This window comes from Paramormyrops kingsleyae, chromosome 15, assembly GCF_048594095.1.
Source record: "Paramormyrops kingsleyae isolate MSU_618 chromosome 15, PKINGS_0.4, whole genome shotgun sequence".
Classification (NCBI taxonomy): domain Eukaryota; kingdom Metazoa; phylum Chordata; class Actinopteri; order Osteoglossiformes; family Mormyridae; genus Paramormyrops; species Paramormyrops kingsleyae.
In genome coordinates this window covers 13,778,690-13,785,438 of record NC_132811.1, presented here as the reverse complement: position 1 = coordinate 13,785,438, position 6,749 = coordinate 13,778,690, and the positions used below count along the sequence as shown (strand labels likewise).

Sequence of the window (6,749 nt, the reverse complement as noted above, 5' to 3'; positions counted from 1 at the left end):
GATGCTAAAAAGCATCAAAACAGATTTGGTTCCAATTCTGACTGTGTTGCTTTCAATGAAATATATTTTGATTACACATATTTGCATGAAATGATTATTGTTATAAAAATTCATTAAACGTGTTATATTTTATTTGGGTACAACATTGAAAGATTCTAGAAACTTTACTAAATCACTAAATGTTGTTGGTTTGTTTTTTCTAGCTAAGCTGGACGCACATCTTCCAAAATATCATATGTGGTTTTACTAAAACAACAACTGTGAAAGATATTTCTTTGTTAACAGTCAAATAACTAACCTTCTTTGTACATTTCTTAGCGTATTTTGATGTTATCATTTATTATACTATGTTAAAATGTCTGTAATCAGTTGTAGTATGTTACATGTAATTTTTTATAATAATTTACTGATCTATATAGCATGACAATTAGCTCAGGTTTTATAAATTTTGTATATTCTGCATTAATTAATGATCATTAAAATTTAATTGATTTTTTTTATATGTCTGTTTATGGTGGTCTCACCTCTTATATAAGGTACATATATATTCAAACCTTTCATTAAACTATTGTAAACCTTAGGTAATTTGATTAAAATGTTAACTTCAAAAGCCACACGTAGTGGAGAAATTTAAAAGGACTGTTGGAATTAAAACATCCCAGTGAATGAAATTTAGGTGTATTTGGGTGGAGGGGGGGGGGGTGAGTAATTGAAGCTAAGGACACGACAGCAGACAGAAGAATTTCCCCCACCTCTGTGTACAATGCAAATCAGCCTGATTCCCAAATTGTCTCTAACGGTGCCGCACAGTTTCTAAAGACAGCATGTGCTACAATTGTTTTTTTTTTTTTCAATTTCATAAGGGGAAGTAATGGGTGTCTTTACGACTCAGGGAGAAAATTGCAGTTTTTTTTATAGCCGGAAAAACAGCCTCCACCGATGTCTGCTGGAGATGTCAGATGGACGCCTTTAACGCACATCGCAGGTAGACAGCTGCGTTTTGGCCGTGTGCGAACCAAAGGGCCCACAGGTCACCGGCCCCCCGGCTACGTGGAAGCTGGGGAGGCGAGGCCGTGAAGTGCATCGCACCTCAGCTCCTCCTTAAGTTAATCAGCAATGTCCTGCCCTGGACCTGTAACGCGCGGCTTTCAGTCACACTGCTGTCCTCACATTTAATAATTCTTTCTCCATTTCTATGCAAAAAGCAGCTCTGTGTGGAGGTGGTATTATGTCTTTTATTGTGCGTGTGCTGTGCTCACTCTCGCTCTCTCTCTCCTTCCCTCTCTCTCTCTCTCTCTCTCTCTCTCACTCTCTCTCCCTCCCACCCTCCTTCACGCTCTCCCGCTAACAGTCTGCCGTTCCCTCGCTGTAAGTTCATTTGATGAAGCGAGCAACAACTGTCTCAGAGCACTGGGGCGTCTCTCGCGCTTTTGTCGAGCTCCCGTGTCGGCTTCCTCTACCTGCAGATCCGGGCCTGTCCCTCACTCGGCAGGCTTGGGGGGGGGCGAGGGGGGGGGGGGGCGCTTCCTGGAGCGGTGTCCTGGCCCGGCACGCTGCCGACTCCTAGCTAACGCCTGCACGCCGAGCCAGCGCCTCTCCTCCCACCCCCACCGCCCCCCGGCCCCCCCACGAGCACCTGCACGGGAACCCGTATAAATCAACCGTGGACCACGGCAAGACAACCTCATCCGAGGCGTATCACAGTCAAACATCAGATGACTCCAGGGCTTTGTGCTCAGTGGGAGGTTTCCTTTGGAGCAGAACTGAAAGGGTAAGCTGGCTGAATTCTTGTGGATGTGTTCATATTTCCTCTCTTTTTTTTTCTTCTGGGAAAGAATCACAGTTTAATAAATGCAACATTTCAGTCTGCTGAGTGGCACATAGGCGACTTAAATGCAGAGTTTTGTAATCGTGTCGTTGTCATGTGTGTTGCTGATTGAAGCCTTTTTTCCTTCTCTCTCTCTCTCTCTCTGGATTTCTATACTTTACCCGCACGATATTAACATATTCATTGGATTCCTGCAATTAAATCGCAATCGCGGGTCCTGCGAGTTGTGGTGACAGAATAACGTGCCGCTGAATCCTTGTAATGAGGCGGGAGCAGCTGAATGAGGAAGGGAATACGGATTCATCCCGAGATGTTCAACAGTAAAAGAAAAAAAAGAAAAAGAAAAAAAGGCAGCAGAGATTTTCATTCGGTTGTTCTTCTTCCTCCTTTTTCCCCACCAGCATAGTGTACTGGAGTAAGGAGTGGGGAAAATCCATATGAATGACAAGGAAAAACTGAGGATTAGTGTACCATGAGGAACTTTGCCTATTTCAAGCTGAATAAATATGCACGGAGACACATTGATTGATTAAATCCACTCCGCTAGAAGGAATATCAAATCCAATTTTTTTGTACAAAGAAGTAGGATTAAATTCATGTCCAATAGCATCACTGACAGGGGTGATGCGGGAGGAAAAATTGCGGACCGCGGGGGTATGTCTGCACTTAGAGGCTCCGCTCTCGCAGGAAATGGTATTACAGTGAACAGTCCTGTCTGCTTTAGCGGTGATGCACAGGACCTTTTGTTGTGCTCAGCGCCTCGGGACAGCTGCCGGTTGTGGAGAGAGGGGCTTGGGGCTCGGCACCCCTTTCTGCATGGGGGGCAAACTGGGACTTAGTTTTGGTAAGCCCGTTCCCCTCCTCTGGATGCCGTATTTGCACGAACAGGCGGTTATCATACGAGCATGCGATCAGCGAGTGCTCTCTGCTTTTATTTCTCGTTTTGAAGCGTGATTATTTTGCCAAACATTCGTGTTTTTTCTCTTTTTATTTTATTTTTTGTGAGAATTTTTTTTGAGGATTTTGTTAACGCATTGGCTACGAAAATGGGTATTATTGGTTTTCAGGTATTATATAGCTTGGACTTGTGTGAGTTCTTTTCTGGGGTTATAGGATGGTGGAGAGCGTTTCTTGTGGATAATAATTTATGTATTTGCTTCAAAGCTTTCAAAATATATCTGATTATTTGTGTAGTGAAGCCGAAGATCGTTATGCGATAGCAGGTTTGAAGGGCCATTCATTCATCCGCTAATCATTTCTTTGCCAAATATTCTATTTTATACTATATTTTATTCTCTAGCGTTTCGTGTTTTTTCTCATATATTTCGTATTGAAAATCATATTTGCAATATGTCTTATACGGCCTATAGGAATGTATATACTTACCGTTTAATAATTATGTGTTTTAAATTTACAGGTCTCTGGTTTACATGTTAAGAACATAAGCACGTGGGAAAAACTTTGGCATAGTGATATGAAAAAAAAGATATATGAATAATTATTAGGATTTAGAATTTTTGTAGAACCAGCACTGATAAATTAGTTAAAAAGAATTTTATGTGACCTGGCATTATACATGGTATTAGCGATTCTGAGTGTCGATTACTAAGGAAACTTAATTATAAATTTGTTTTAAAAACATACACTTGCACGTATCACATTTTGGTAATTATAACATTTCCCAGGATAATTTTAAAGATCTATTTTGTTTATTGCAGAGATTTTGCGATTGTGTGATGAGTGATATAATTTCAATAATTTCATAAATGGGTGGGTACAGATGCATGAAATTATTTTCAGTACGGTAATATGCATTTTTCTATGTTTTAATACTAATTTTGTTGTCAGATGTATGATCCTTTATGACAAGGCGTCATAGGACACCTCTACAGGTAGCTATAAATGAGATTTAAATTTCTGTTGTTAGATTCATATACATAAAGCTGATGCACCTTTCAGCGAGTGGAAAACATAGTGGCACAAATGGCTCTTCTACTCTGACAGCCTTCATTCCAATTATTTTCCATATTATCTATAATTTGCCTCCTGCTGCTGCTGCTGGATTTTCTGTATGACATTTGTCAGGGCCATTGGCTATTAATGGGGTAAACAATGGTGATGTTAAGGGAGGCTTGAAAGGCCGTGATTTTTGCAGTGAACCCTAACCATTGGCCACTTTTCCAGGAACACTCATTATTCTTGGATATGTGCCAGTGAAACAGGAGACGCTCTGCCACTGAGGACTGGGAGTGATGGAAATGATAAAAAACTGAGATCTGGGGGGACTGGAGCAAAAATGGAACAGTTTGCTGACGGCTCAGGTAAGTGTTTCATGCAGGGACGGGTTCACCTCTCCACAGTTCCTCTTTTCAGTTTTGCTTGATTTAATAACAGAGGGAGAATCGGGGGAGGAGGAGGGGGGGAGTAGTGTAAATGCAGAGGGGGGTGTTACAGCATTTTAGCATCAATTCAAAATGCATTGTGTTAACTTCTGTTTGCAGAAAAACCATTGATGGGGCCTTGCCTTCTGATACAAGGCATCTTCAATCAATCATTTCACAGCCTCTTGCTGCTGCCAAATGCTTGGGGATCATGCAATATCTTTCGATTTAAATTGCTTTCTTCTTTAAGACTCTCTTCGGTGACGGGTATTCTTGGGTGGATAATACAGATTGCGTTGTTATTGCTTAAGAATACGCGTAGTTGAGGAGAGTCATTTCTTCGGCGACTTCAAGGAACTTAAATCCATTGACCCTAAAGTACCTGGATGCCTGTTTGTTTCTGTATTTTTTTTTCCTTAACATTGAGGGCAATTACATAGTGAATTTAAATGAACGCTGGGGTACGTTGTGAAGCCGCCAGTGAAAACATCATTTATTTCATACTCTTTTCATGATTGCAGCTTTGAGTCTTTGAATCATGTGCTAGCTGGAACAACGCTGGCCGTTAATAATTTTCTTGGAATAATAAAAAAAAAAATGTTAACATAACCAGCATTGTTGTGTGTTATGTTTAATAGACCATATACGTATTTGATATTCCCAATACCTTAGTGTAGGCCACTCGCTGGAAATATACTTATTAGTATATTTATTAGAAATAATGTTGCATATTTGTATGCATTTCAACTGATTGTAATGGGCAGCTGAATTTTAAATAGAAATGGCCTCATTATTAACAAAAGCATTTGTATTATTTACAGTTTTGTAGTAAAATATGTCGCTCTCCATCATTTAATGGTGAGTGATTTTGAAATTATATATATCATACAAGTTCCCATTCCTCACTAACTGTGAAACAAAATGTCCACCATGGACTGACAGCCTGGCACTACATATGCAGTGGCACTGGCACTGGCACTGGCAGTGCAGTGGCACTGGTACTATAATATTTGCAGTACTGTAGTAAAATATGTCCCTTGGAATACAAACTCTCCATCTTTTAATGATAAGTCATTTCAAGTTATGTCTATCATACAAGTGTCCCATCCTCAATAACTGTGAAACAAAATGTCCACCATGGACTGGCAGCCTGGCACTATATATGCAGTTTGTGACTGAATTTGAATAAAGTACACGCATGTGCACACAAACACATAGACGCTCACAGACACAAGATAAGGAAATAACAGAGTCCCAGTTGCACAGGTGCTACAAATAGATTCCACTATAAGGTGCATTGGTCTAAACTTACATTGTGTGTAGGGGATTGATATAATAGTTAGGTGTAAATTACAAACATGTGCAACATAGCAGCCTCTATGTACCGCTAAAGTATTTCATTGTGAAAATCAATAAAGCATTTGCCTTTTTATTGCTGTGTTTTACAGATTGCTCTTGCTTATTCTTATTTGCTTTGTTCTTCCTGAGATATTTTTAATGTTTGCAGAGCTGTCGAATGATATTTATTAAAAAATATATCAATTTATTTTTTATTAGCATTTTTATGTTCTTTCTCTGAAACGAAAACAGTCGTCAAAATGGCACCATGTTCTTGTTTATCTGTTACCTCAAGGTACTTTTTCTGTTATATGCATCATTTTGATCAGAGGGGAGCGACAGAAAGAGCCAGCATGAATTTTAATTTCGTTTCACCACTAGGGGACCCATGGATACCATGATGCTATCAAGACAAAAAACACAGACGTGTCCCCTCTCCCACTAAACATAAATTCAGGAAACAAAAGCATACAATGAACCCCAGAGTCAAATACAAATAATAATTAAGAAAAAAAAATCAAGGTCTGGATAAACCCTGTATCATAACAACCAAAATATAATTTCAACAAACATGCTAATTGAATTTAATAGCAATTAAATGTTTGCATTCTTTATAAAGCATGTTGTCCAATATTTTTAAAATTATACTATACAATAATGTATAAGCAAAAACTGATGTATGAATTGGCACTACCTTAAATTTAATATTTAGTCTTTTTTATTTCAGGTAAGTATGAATGATCATTTATAATATTAAGCCTGAAGCATTTAAACATGTTGGTACATATAGTGCTGAACAGGACAAATGGTAAATATTTAAGGGCTTGTGTAACAACTGGTGGGTCACTAAAAATGCTCCTTCATGACACCCCAAGGCTGAAACTGGCGAGAGGAAAAACTCAGGACTCTCATCATTTATTCATGACACTATTAGGTTAATGGAAGCCAATAAGAGGTATATATTGGATCAATTAGAGCAATATGGGCACATCTTATGAAATATTTAAACATATTTACTGTACATGGTCATTTTGGGGCTTAATGATTCACATATCTTCAAGTGTGTTCAAATAAAATATGATATGTCTAATGAAAGAGGTAGTTTTTGCGTGAGACCGAAGGGTACACACTGTATACAATTTTGAGCATCCTTCTGACTAGAAATTCATTTGATGTAGGATTATAGTGAAGAATCCATGCTG

At 38.9% G+C, this 6,749-nt stretch overlaps 1 long non-coding RNA gene across 1 annotated transcript; it reads left to right on the top strand.

Moving 5' to 3' along the window:
* The first annotated feature begins 1,652 nt into the window (after nucleotides 1–1,652).
* LOC111840140 (uncharacterized) lies at nucleotides 1,653–5,641 on the top strand. The gene is made up of 3 exons (XR_002837308.2): nucleotides 1,653–1,771; nucleotides 4,013–4,149; nucleotides 4,330–5,641. It is a non-coding gene; the product is annotated as an uncharacterized lncRNA (long non-coding RNA).
* The last annotated feature ends 1,108 nt before the right edge of the window (nucleotides 5,642–6,749 follow it).